Genomic DNA, 13,544 nt, shown 5'->3' with positions numbered 1-13,544 from the left:
ATTGAGATTCAGAGAGGTAAAGTCACTCAAGTATTGGGGCACCTGGATCGGTTAAGGTGTCTGACCAGCTCAACACATGATTTCATGGTTTGTGAGTTCAAGCCCCACATCAGGGTCTCTACTGTTGGCACAGAGCCCACTTTGGATCCTCTGTCCCCCTCTATCTGCCCCTCTGACTCCCCCTCTCTCAAAAATAAATAAACATATTTAAAAAAAATTTAAGTCCCTCAAGTATTTATCTTGCTGCCAGCTGAAGTTGGTTTAGTATAGCATATTTCAAACTGGTCTGCCTGAGACCTGCATTAAAAAAAAAAAAAAATATATATATATATATATATATATATATATATATATATATTCAGGTGCCTGGATGGCTAAGTCTAAGTGTCTGAAGTGTCTGACTTTTGGTTTTTGGCTCAGGTTGTGATCTCAGGGTTTCTTGAGTTCGAGCTCCACATCCAGCTCTGCATTGACAGTGCAGAGCCTGCTTGGGATTCTCTGTCTTCTTCTCTTTCTTCCCCTCCCCTCTCTGTCTCTGTCTCTCTCTCTCTGTCTCTCTCTCTGTCTCTCTCTGTCTCTCTCTCTCTCTCTCTCTCTCTCTCTCTATATATATATATATATATATATTCTACATCACAACTAATATAAAAAATTGAAACAGGGACGCCTGAGTGGCTCAGTCGGTTAAGCGTTCAACTTCACGTCAGGTCATGATCTTGTGGTCCTGTTTCAGATTCTGTGTCTCCCTCTCTTTCTGACCCTTCCCCGTTCATGTTCTGTCTCTGTCTCAAAAATAAATAAACGTTAAAAAAATTTAAAAAAATTGAAACAAACATTTTATGGAATAATACCTTAATATTTGCTTTGTACTCTGATATTTTCTCTTTAGAAAACAACAACAACAAACCTGTTCAGGACATTCCTAATTTATTTTTACCAGCCACATGGGTCTATTTCATCATTCATTAAAGGCTTGCAAACCACCCTTTGAAAATCACTGCTTTAGGGTAGGTGCCGCCTTTCAAGGCTATTTGTATTTCTCAGAGACCTCCAAAATGTCTCCAGCTCAAAAGCTGTTATTCTAATTGTGGAATGTGAGAACTCAAGAGAGACATGGTCAAGGGGAAGATGGAGGCACTTTTAGCATGCCTCAGAATGCCAGATGAAAGTTAGACCCTCTATGGCTCACTCTGCCCCTCTCAGAATCTGCTCAGCCCTTTTTTTCTCCCTTCTCTGAGCACAAATTCATTCAACAAGCATTTTCTGAGCCCCTTAACACTAGGTGCTCTGCCAGAGGCTATAAGAAAGCAAAATTATGTGGAGGAGACAAGCTTATAAACAGCTAACTATGTAAAGTAAGCATTAGCAAGTGTCATAAAAAGGACGCCCATGAAATATCATGAGCATGCAGAGAAGGAGATGGATTTCAACTTGGGTTGAAGCTTTATAAAAGACATTGCTTTCGAGCCAAACTTGGAAGTATGATTAGGATTTATACAAGCAGGAGCAAGGGAAATGAAATTCTCAGAAGATGTTAAAAAAAAAAAGCATGTGAGCTGGAAAATGTGAATATGTAGAGACTAAAGTGCATTTAGAAGAGGATATCAGGGGCACCTTGGTGGCTCAGTTGATTAAGTGTCTGACCTTTCGTTTCTGCTCAGATCATGGTCTTGTAGTTTCTTGGGTTCAAGCCCTGCATCGGGCTCCATGCTGACAGCACGGAGCCTGCTTGGGATTCTCTCTCTCCCTTTGTATCTGCCCCTCCCCCACTCATAATGTCTCTGTCTCTCTCAAAATAAATAAATAAACTTTAAAAAAAAGAAGAGGATTTCAGGCCAGGTTGTGGAGAATTGTGAATATCTTGCTAAAGAGTTTGAACTTCATCTTGTAGGCAATGAGGAGTCATCAAAAGCATTTCATCAAAGGAGGATCAGGCAATGTTTTAAGGTTCTAACTGACAGCAGTGTGAGGATTGGACGGTAGCAAAAATGGAGGTAGGTAGACACCTAGGAGGCTGGATAATGGTCCAGGAGAGACATAAATGAAGGCCTGACCTGGAATAGTGGTTTTAGATATGGAAAGGAGGCAGCACACAGAAGAAATGGCATTGGTGTGGAGGCAACAGTACCTGGAAACTAATTATGTGTGTGTGTGTGTGTGTGTGTGTGTGTGTGTGTGTAGAGGTGATATCTTCTCTCCTCCTTCCTAGTTTGCCTTTCACCTCAGGGCTTCCATAGCAGCCTAATGAACTCTTAAATTCATCCATACCAGGAAGAGGAAGTGTGGGTGTGGGTGGGTGGCTCCTCCTGTGCAACAGATGAGGAAGAGGAGACAGTTCATCATAGGCAAACCAGGAGGCAAGACAAGAGGCCAGGGTGGATGGATCCAGGTCACCCTGTTGCCATGTAGCATTTCAGATCACAGAATTTTAGAGCTGGAAAGGGACCTAAGGATCCTGCTATGAGGATGTCCTACTGTGAGGAGGAGCTGAATGAGGATGGAGGTGTCTAACGAGGAAGGAGCCATTAGGAAAAGCCTTAGTCTTGATCCCTTAAGGTCTCCTTTTCCCCCATCCTCCTCTCCCTTTTCCCCCCTCCTCCCCCTTCTTCCTATTTTTCACCTTCCTATTTATCTGCCACTGTCTCTTCCTCCTCCTTCTTTTTCCTCCTTTTTCCCCTCCATCTATTCCTCCTCTGTACTCACCATTTTCTTCTCTTCCTTTTCTTCTCATCCTCTTCAACTTCCTACTATTCTTTTTCTCCTTCATCTCTCTCCTTCTCTTCTCCCTTCTCTCCTTGACCTTCCTTAGGATATTTGCCAACAAAACAAATTTCTCTTGGAGTTTTTGAAGTCAGCACTTGGAACCTAAAAGGTGACTCAAGCCATCCCAAGTTGGGGAGGGCAGATCCCCTAGAAGAAGCCTCACCTCCCATTAAACAGACACCTTGCCAATTTTCTTTGTATTGCTTTTACTGGTGAAGCACTCCTCTGGCTGCAGGAATCTCTTTTTCTCTTTGTACCACCTCTCTGGAGAATTGCTAATTAGGCCTGTTGAACAGAGGTTTAGCAGTTTCCCCAATGCAGTGAAGGTCAGTGAGAGCTGGGGCTGGAGGCCACAGCTCTTACTTCTCTACTTCTTGCTCTTTCTACTGTCTTCTCACTTCTGTAATTTAGATCCATGGACAAGCAGCATGTCACCTGGGAATTTGTTAGAAATGCAGAACTTCAGGACCCAGCCTAGACCTACTGAATCAGAATCTTCATTTTAATAAGAACATCTGTGAACACTGCAGTTTGAAAAGCACTGTTCTGCATAGACTATATCCCTTTACAGACACAGTGATTCCTAGAGCAACCCATTCTGGATTTGCCTGGAACTGTGGAGGGGTAAAGAAGCTCAAGGTAATAGAACCCTGGAGGGCAGAGATCACCACTTAGACATCTGCAGAGGCTATGCAGAAGCCAGTAGGCAGGGACTCTGGCTCTAAAGGAGGCAGCTGCCATTCAGCTCCAGCTGATTGTTACAAGGTAGGAATACTAATCCAGGGCTACTGGATCCTCTGATGTTTTAAAAGAAGTTGGAATTCTAAATTATTATATAAAATATCCTGATTTTAAAATTATATGTAATTATATAAATTATATAATTATGTATTGTATATTATATAAATTATATATTATATATATTATATCATATTGTATTGTATATTTTATATTATATTATAGTTTAACATCCAACAAACTTAAAACACTGTGGCAGGCTATCGGCCAGACTTTTCATTTACAGCCTCCAATGTAGTCTAGGCTTGTTTGTTTTAGCAACAAGATGTCTTTGTTTAATCACAATCTTACCTGGAAGCTTAATGTATGAAGCAGATGAAAGGAGAACGTCTCTGGTTGAAGTGGGGCCCAGAGATCCTCCCTCTCAGCCTCCCCCCTGTCCCACAGGGCAAGAAATAGCCTCTGAAGGATCCCCCATGCATTCTATAAAAACACAGGTCAAAAAGCATTGAGAGACTCTAAAGATACCATTTGACAGATGGAGAAACTGAATATCTTGTCCAAGGTCACATAGCAACTTAGCAGTCACCAGACTTCTAGTCCAGTGCTCTTCTCATCTTGGCTTACTGACTTCTTTGCATGGGTCTCTAGCGTGGCCTTCCATTGATGGAGGATTCATTCTATAGCATCTCTAGCAGGTATTCTTCCAGACTTTGCTTGGATGTCATCAGTTACAGGAAGATCATCACTTCCCGGAATGTGATTGGACATTCACAAGATTGAACATTAATATGCGAGTTTGGCTTGCCAGAGAATCTTTAAGCAGATAACATATTTTTTTGTGAGCTCTGCAGGTCCTGAATTTACCCAAGTGGTTTAAATAACACCTCCACCCAGATGGGGGTTAAGTCTGCTCATCTAATTGCAATTCCTTATGAAGTTATTTCAGCTCTCGCCTTTGTACTGAGAATGAATAGTGGACTGGATAGCAAATTCCTTAGATAGACAGGAAGTTGTTTGAGGCTGAAAGTATGGCATGGGGAAGAAAAGAGGGAGCTAAAGAGGAAAGGGGTGAGTGCTAGAAAAAAGAGTAAGAGTAAAGAACCCATGGAGAGTTTAGAGGAGGAGAATAACTAATGGGTCCCTAACCACAGTGAAAGGAACATGATTTTCATCTGGCTGGTCCCTGTGATCAAGCTGAAGTGGCCCTGGGGGGAGGCTGTTGGACCAAGTCCCCCTACATTCCAAGGTAGTACTTTCTGTAGCAGCCCATTAAATAGCATCTCACTCTGATTCCAGGCTCTGCCTGTTGAGGCCTGAAGAAAGACAAATAAGTCTACTTCCTCCCTGCACTTCCCAGAGCTGCTTGGAACTTGCTTCACATGACTCCAGGGTCTACTGAGTCTTTTCACATGCCTTTTGGGTCTACAAGGTCAGGTAGCTGGGAAACCCAGAGATGAGGAATTGCATTCCCAAGTGGATGACTGTTTTAGCTGATGCTCCCACTGAAAAATGGGATCCCACATGCCCATCAAACCTTCTTCCATGACTGCCCTCAACATCTCTGACTATTAAGCTTCTAAACACAGATGAAGATGTTTCCTATTCTTTTTTGGGCAAAGAAACTAATCTCAGTGACTCCAACATAGTGACAGGAGTTTGGTCTAGAGCTGGGCTTCTCACATTTTAATGTGCATGTGAATCTCTGCGAATTTCTTTCTTTCTTTCTTTCTTTCTTTCTTTCTTTCTTTCTTTCTTCTTTCTTTCTTCTTTCTTTCTTTCTTTCTTTCTTTCTTTCTTTCTTTCTTTTTCTTCTTTCCTTCTGAGAGCGAGGTGGAGGGGTCAGAGAGAGAGAGAGAGAGAGAGAGAGAATCTTAACCCAGCGTGGAGCCCAATGCAGGGCTCCATCTCACGACAGTGAAATCATGACATGAACCAAAATCTAGAGTCAGGTGCTTAACTGAATGAGCCACCCAGGCACCCCTGGATTCGGCATTTCTATTAAGCTCCCAGGAGATGCTGATGCTGCTGGTTATGAGCCCCAGACTTTGCATAGTAGCTAGGGGCTAGATGACCTTGAGAATTCGTCCAGCTAGATTTTATTTTCAAAGTCTAAACTAGATTGTATTTAATCTATACACACTTTACTATTGCACTAACATCTTACTTTGAATTCTTTCCTGTGTTAGCTTATTTGGGATGACATCTATCATGTTTCCCATTTCTTCATCTCCTGCCTTCACAACTTCCAGCTTCTTGGAAGCACATGCCATCTGCCTCTGCCACCCACTATCCCTTCTTTTTGCTTCCATCTCTTGACATTCTGGCCCTGCCTGCTTCTCTGACATCATCTCCCACCACTGTCTTATACTCCACTACATTCTGCTATGCTGACCTTCTTCTGATCCTTGCATATATCAGTCTCATTTTCATCTCTGAACCTTTGCTTTTGTCGTTCCTTCAGGTTTGGAATGCTCTTACCCCCAGATCTTTGCATGGCTGGTTGCTTCTCATCATTCTTGTGTCAACTCAGATGTCATCTCCTCAGAGAGGACTTCCTTGGCCATCTAGGTAAGACAGTGTCCTCTTTCCTTAGTTACCTTCTATTATAACACCTTATTTATTATTTTTTAGCTATCCAGTACCTAAGATTACTTTTTTTTTTTTTTTGGTTTTTGGGTTCAGTGTCTAAATCCCTTCATTAGAATATAAGTTCCTTGAGGACAGAGACCTAGTCTGTCTTGCTCACTTCCATGTCCCCAGTATCTGTAACCAATCTAGGAAAATAGTAGGTATTTTACACATAATTCTTGCCTGACAGATTGTCTTTCTGGACATTCTTCCTCATTTATTGAAGACTTTAGCTCCTGGATCATCACTGTCTTCATCTTTTTCTTGTCTTTCTAAACCTCAACATTCTGTTAGATGGGCTATTCAACCATGGCCTCACTTTCAACAACCCATTTCTTCACTTCACCACAGCCAGAAAACTCCTGTGGTAACACTTGGATCTTGTCATAGTAAGTAACTAACTGAATTGTCTCCAGAATCTAGATTTCAGGAATTTCTTCTCTGATCACTGTCCTGCTCTTCCATCTCACTTACTCTGGTACGCTTCCTCCAACAATTCTTCCACATCATCAAGATCACTAATCATTGATCCACCATTCCATTAGCCCTACTCTGTTACTTATCACACCTCCTCATATTCTCTTTTCCTTTCTGTCCAGCTTAGAACCCCTGGTCCGTTATTATGATCACTCCCTTAAAAATGTTTGTAACTCTATTGTCCATTTATGTTCCATTGTACTTTTCTGGAAAATCTCCCCTAGATTTCACACAACCACCTATCTTCTCTATACCTATGCTTGAGCAGCAGAATGAATAAAAGTCCCACAGCTGAGCTGATTGATTATGCTTTACCACAAGCCTCAGATGGGCTCTCAACACTTCTTGCAAACCCTACTACATGTCACTAATATGTTTGCTTTTCTAAGACAGTGGCTCTCAACCCCAGTTGCACATTTAGGATCATCTAAGGATCTTATAAAAATCCTGATGCCCAGGCCATACCTCATTATGATTAAATTATAATTACTGAAGGTAGAATTTAGAGAGCAATGTTTTTTTAAAGCTCTCCTGGTGATTCCAGTGTACAGCCAAGGTTGAGAACCACTGCTCTGAGAGGAGTATTTCATACCTACTCCTCCCTCCTGTAACTTCCAATGAACTCTCCTTCCATACTCCTCTCTCAGCTTTGTCTCTTTATTGAGGAAATAGATACCGTTTTAAGGGCATTTCATCCTGTTTCATTTACAAAGTCTATAAGCCCACTGGCACTTGCACCCTCACTCACTTTCTCTGTCTTCCTACCTGCTAGAGTGTAGGAGGTGGCCCTGTTTCTTTCTGTCAACAAAAATATTTTCTCTTATGCTCTGGACCTTATGGTTCCCACCTTCTAGAGACCTTGCTCCTGCAAGTATCCCCTCTGTAATGCCAGTGCTTCTCAGACTTTGCTGTACATTCACATCACCTGGGGAACTAATTAAAATGCAAATGCAGTAGGTCTGAGATGGGGCCTGAGATTCTGCATTTTATAACAAGTACCTAGGTGATGATGATACAGTTGATCTGTAGACCATGCTTCAAGTAGACAGGTTTTGTATTGTCAGCTTCTCCTAATTCTCATCATCATATAAACATGCTATTAACCTCATGTTAAAAGAAAAAAAAATTGCTTCCTTGACCTCATATATCCATTCAAATATTACCCTATTTCTCTTATTCCTTTCAGAGCAAAACTTAACAGTTTTCTCTATACTTGTCTTCACTTTACGTTCATTCACTTTCCCCCCTCTTATTCACTCTTCAGGTACTCCAGAATGACTTCTGTTACCCTTGTGTCAATGAAACTACTCTTGTTAAAGCCATTGATGGTAACCATGTTGCCAATACAGTGGACATATCTGTCATCATCCATTCAACTTCTCAATACCATTCCTTATTTTTTTCACCTGAATATGATTTCTCCTGGTTTTCTACCTTACTGACCACTGCTTCTCAATCTCAATTTTTACCCCTCTTTTTCTACTCAACTTCAGTCTAATTGTTGGAGAGTGTCAAGACTTGGTTCAGGGCCCTTTTCTCTTCTTCTTCTTCTTCTTCATCTTCTTCTCCTTTTTGTAAAAGGTCTATCACAAAGATGTATTTGCTTTATTTTATTTTTTTAAATAGTTTATTTATTTAAATTCAAGTTAGTTAATATACAGTGTAGTACTGGTTTCAGGAGTAGAACCCAGTAATTCATCACTTACATATAATACCCAGTGCTCATCCTAACAAGTGCCCTTCTTAATGCCCATCACCCATTTAACATATCCCCCCACCCATCTCCCCTCCAGCAACCCTCAGTTTGTTCTCTGTATATGAGTCTCTTATGGTTTGCCTCACTGTCTGTTTTTCTTCTTTTTCTTTCCCTTCCCCTATGTTCATCTGTTTTGTTTCTTAAATTACACATATGAGTGAAATAATATGATATTTGTCTTTCTCTAACTGACTTAGTTCACTTAGCATAATATACTCTAGTTCCATCCATATTGCTGCAAATGGCAAAATTTCATTATTTTTGATCACTGAGTAATATTCTCTAGATGATCACATTGTGTAATGTGACTTTAAATACCATCTATATTAGGATGACTCCAAAATTTATATCTCCTGGCAAATCTCTTCTGAGATCCAGACTTATGTATCCAATTGTCTTTCTTATATCTCCTCTAATATGACTAATGGACAGCTCACACTTTTTTTTTAATTTTTTTTAAATTTTTTTTTAAGTTTATTTATTTTTGAGAGAGAGAGTGTGGGAGGGGCAGAGAGAGACGGAGACAGAGAATCCCAAGCAGGCTCTGCACCATCAGCACAGAGCCTGATGTGGGGCTTGAACTCACGAACTGTGAGATCATGACCTGAGCCGAAACCGAGTCAGACACTTAACGGAGTGAGCCACCCAGGCGCCCCTCACACTTTTTAATACATCCAAAATGTAAGTTTTGATTTCTTCACCTCCTCAGACCTGCACTTATTCCACTCTTCCCACATTAGCAAATGGTGCCACCATCTACCCAGTTGTTTAATTCAAAAACCTAGAGTTATCTATAATTCCTGTTTCCTTTCCCTTGCACTCCACATCCAACCCATCACCAAGTTCTGATGTTTCTACAACTAAAATATATACTAAGAATTTTTTTTCTCATCTGTCATCTTCATTGACCTTTCATTCCAAGTTACATCATCTCTCTCCTGGATGACTGCAACGATTTCTACCTCTTGGCTCTCCTTTAATCTGTTTATCCCACAGCAACCTCTTTTACAAATGTAAACCAAATCAACTTATTCTCTTGCTTAAAACCACTCAATTCCCTCCCCTCTCTTTCTGTTGTCCTCAGAATAAAATACAAATTTTCTACTGTGACTTTCAAGGCTTTATGTGACCTGGTTTCTGCCAAATTTGTCTCCTATAACTCTTCCCTTCTCTCTAGGTTTCAGTTTTATTGTGCTTCTAAGTCTCAGGATACTAAGCTCTTTCAATTATTTGGACTTACTGTTTTGTGTGCCTGGAATAGTTTCTCCCACCTCTTTATTTGGCTGGCTTACTTTAAGCCTGTAGGCCTCAACTAAATGTCATTTCCTTGGAGGATCCTTCTTTACCTAAATTCTCTCTCCCTTCCACCACAGGTACTCTTTATCTTTTCACTTTCTTTGATAGCACTTATCACCATCTATATTAGCACATTTATTTACCTTATTTACTTGTTTATTATATAGAAATGAGGACATAAATGGTGTTTGCCTTGTTCATTACCGTGTAATCAGTGTTTAGCATGCTACGACTGGCACACAGTATGGATATATATTTATTGAATTTATAAATGAATGGATAAGAATAGGTAGTGATCTACATGCTAAATAATATCATTTTGTCAAGACAACATTGTTATAATATAGATGTTAGCCTTAGGCTCTCAATACTCTCATTATAGTAAGTGTGCACTTCTAATTTTTATACTTTTTTTACTATTGTAAAAGCTTACCACTCACTCTCAACTCACTGTTGAGAATCAAGAGTCTGAGTTTTCATTCCAGCTCAGCCACTAACTTACTTTGTGACTTTGGAAGTCCCTTTCATTCCTAGGAGTTATATTTTCTCATTTATAAAATAACAGTGTTGGACATAATCTTTAAGATCTTTGCCAACTCTGATCTTTGGATAAGGGTTTGCTTAACACTATTAAGTAAATAATAATTAGTGTGTTCATTGTATGGTCAGGGAAGCTAAAACACGGAGAAACTGGATACTTGTCTCAGGTTATCCACCAGTAGTGAATTCAGCTCTTCACTTAGCTCTGCACACAGGTAGGGACTAGCTTGGGCTGGTGCCTCTGGCATCCAGAAGCCTGCCTCTGGGCTCCCTGAATTACTATGGACTCACATAAAGAGAATGTGGGAGACTGGGAACTTACCTAAGACTGTTTTGCTCTTTAAGCTGCTCATGGCTGACAAGAGGACAGAATTTGGCACTTGTTTATTGGAGAGCTGGTGCAAGGCTAAGTACCAAATAGGCTTCCAGGAGATCACAGAGCTTCAAGGGAGAGGTCTGGGGCAAGGAGATTGTGGAAACCCCTTTTCCAGATTTCTATTATTCTGTCCTGAATATTTACTGTTTTCCAGTCCCTGTGGTAAGTGCTTTTTTTCCATGGATGAATTGATCAAATCTTATAAAGTAGACACTATTATTATCCCTATTTTACAGATAAGGAAACTATCAAGATACAGGATATTAAATGACCTTCCCAAGTAAGTAACAAATCCAAGAATTGAATCCAAGCAGCTCTGGCTCATACTCTTACCAACTCATTATTATATCACTTCTAACTGCTCATACGTACACAAGACATACTGAATTCAATAGCCTCTATGCCTCTGGGATCAACAGTTTTTTTCTTTTGAAATAGTCTCTAGGCACATACATTAACACAGGGCTGTCTGTTCTCAGATCCATCCTCCACTCTTCTGCACACTAAATTCCTTAGGCTCCCTTGTTGTCTCACTTATTTTGTTCAGTGGGAAACACCTGAGGGAGATTGGTGAGAGGGTAGAAGGAAGAAATCAGGTATTTCCTTTACCTGCCCCCTTCAACCCACCACTGCTTCAGAGAGGTGTTTTCTGGAAATGGCTGTATGTCCTACAGGATTCCAGTATCTGTTTAACTACTCCTTCATTAATGGCTCCTGAACCATCAGGCCACCCACACCATGCTTTTAGCTTCAGTTTAGCACCAGTTTCTGGGTTCTGGTAACATTACCTTTTCCCCATTATTCATTTAGTCCTAGGAGTGGTAGCAGTTTTCTGTGGTTGCTGAATGCTGGCTTTTCTCACCATCCCGTTTGACTTTTTAGCTTTGCAAGTAAGATGTATTTCTTGTATTAAATGCTCTTTTTTAAAAGACCAAGGGTATTTTCTATTTTCTTGACTGGACTACGATTGATATAGACAACTTCTATAATTCCAGGACTACTCATTATCACATAAATTAGTTTATAATCATTAAAAGCATATATCACAACCTTTAATTATCTTGTTTGTTACTTATTTGTTGTCTATCTTCCTTCCACTCCAAGTAAATTATAAGGTCCATGAGGAACTTTGTCTTGCATTCTGATCATCTATCACAATGCTTGGTACATAGAGGTTCAATAATATTTTTGAATGAATACATCCATGAAAAATACAATTTTTATTGGATATCTCCTATGTGATAGTCACCATTGTAGGAGATACCAAGGTGAGTGATTCATTGTTCCCAATTTAAAAAAAAAACTTATGATTCCACTTAAATGGCAAGACATAGAAAACCATATACACAACCAGTGTAATAGTTTCTTAGGGCTGTCATAACAAAGTACCAAAGACTGGGTGCCTTAAACAACAGAAATTAATTTTCTCAAAATTCTGAAAGCTAGAGGTCCAGGATCAAGGTGGTTTCTTCTAAACCCTCTCCCATTAGCTTGTAGATGGCTTCCTTCTCCTTTTCTTTTCACATGGTCTTTCCTCTGTATCCATCTGTGTCCAAATTTCCTTTATTATAAGTACATTAGACATACAGGATTGGGGCCTACCTTAATGATCTTATTTTAACTTAATTATCTCTTTAAAGATACTATTTCCAAATAAAGTCACATTATGAAGCATTGGGGGTTCAGACTTCAACATACAAATATTTGGGGTCACAGTTCAGCCAGTAACAACCAGTAAGTAAAATATCATTTTCAACTGAGAAGGATAAATGATAGTGCTATAGGAGTTACATAAAAGATGATAAAACCAGAGCCTGGAGTATTCCAGGGAAGCTTCCTAGAGGCAGTGTGTCTAGTACTGGATCTTAAAGAAATCTTAAAGAGTCGTGACAGTCTGACTGGGCTGTTGGCAGGGGACGGGTATCCAAGAGGCTCAGTGTGAGTGAACGCTAAGAGGTGAGAAAGTGAGGAGACAATTGTAGAATTATTAGACTATCAGCCTTGGGAGGAAGTTGAAAAGCTAACCTGGCTAAGCTCTCATTTGATTCAAGGATCCCTTGTCAAAGGACCTTCTGCTCACATCCCTTCCAGGACTGGGTGCTCATCAAAGCAGCTGCTTAGACCTTTGGCCAGCTCTGTCTGGCCAAAACAATGGTTTGGATGAAGTGGGGAGAATCTGCTAGGGCATAGAGGACAATAAGGTTGTATGTGTAGCATGCCAGTGATGTCTTTGTACCAATCACCTTCAGGAAATTCTTTATGATGTCATATTTTAATTCATTTTTGCTGAAGCTGCAACCTCTGTTTTTGTAATCCCATTCTTCCCTGACTTGCCCTGTGGGTCAGGAGCCTTGGATTGTTCTCTTGTTTAGCTGTGCTACCTTGGATAAATGTCTTTCAATCTTTGGGTTTCAGTATTTATGTATGTAACAGGGGCTAATTAACACTCCCTATCATGTTCTTCTCACGGGTAATTGTAAGGACTATATAGAATAATCATGGGTATGATGTGACCAACAATGTCAACACTCAGCAGATGTAAAGGTGCCAGCCTGGGTTGCATTGCTCAGAGTTAGGGACACCATGAAGAGGTGGGTGGCTTATCCGTTTGCCTGTTTTGCTGACGTTCTTTTTACTCATTCTCAGCAAAACAGACAAATGGAAAATTCATCCAACAAGCTACCTTTCATATACCTCAGGATGTGAAGGAGAATCCTGGAATGGTGTGTTTATATATGTGCATGCACGTGGGTTTCCGAGCTCTTGCCTGTGCGCATGCACTTGTGCTAGCAAAAAAGAAGCTTGGAAAGCTGCAGAGGGTAAAGTTGAGGCTTTGTCTTTTTTATGTGACCTTAGATATGTCCCTTCCATCTTCTAAACCTCCATTTATCTGTGAAATGAAGATACTAATGCCTGTGTTCACAGGGTTGTTCTGAGAAAACGAAAGTAATGAGGATGAAAGCCCCC

This window comes from Panthera tigris, chromosome X (assembly GCF_018350195.1).
Source record: "Panthera tigris isolate Pti1 chromosome X, P.tigris_Pti1_mat1.1, whole genome shotgun sequence".
Taxonomy (NCBI): domain Eukaryota; kingdom Metazoa; phylum Chordata; class Mammalia; order Carnivora; family Felidae; genus Panthera; species Panthera tigris.
Note: the sequence above shows the minus strand (reverse complement) of the source record.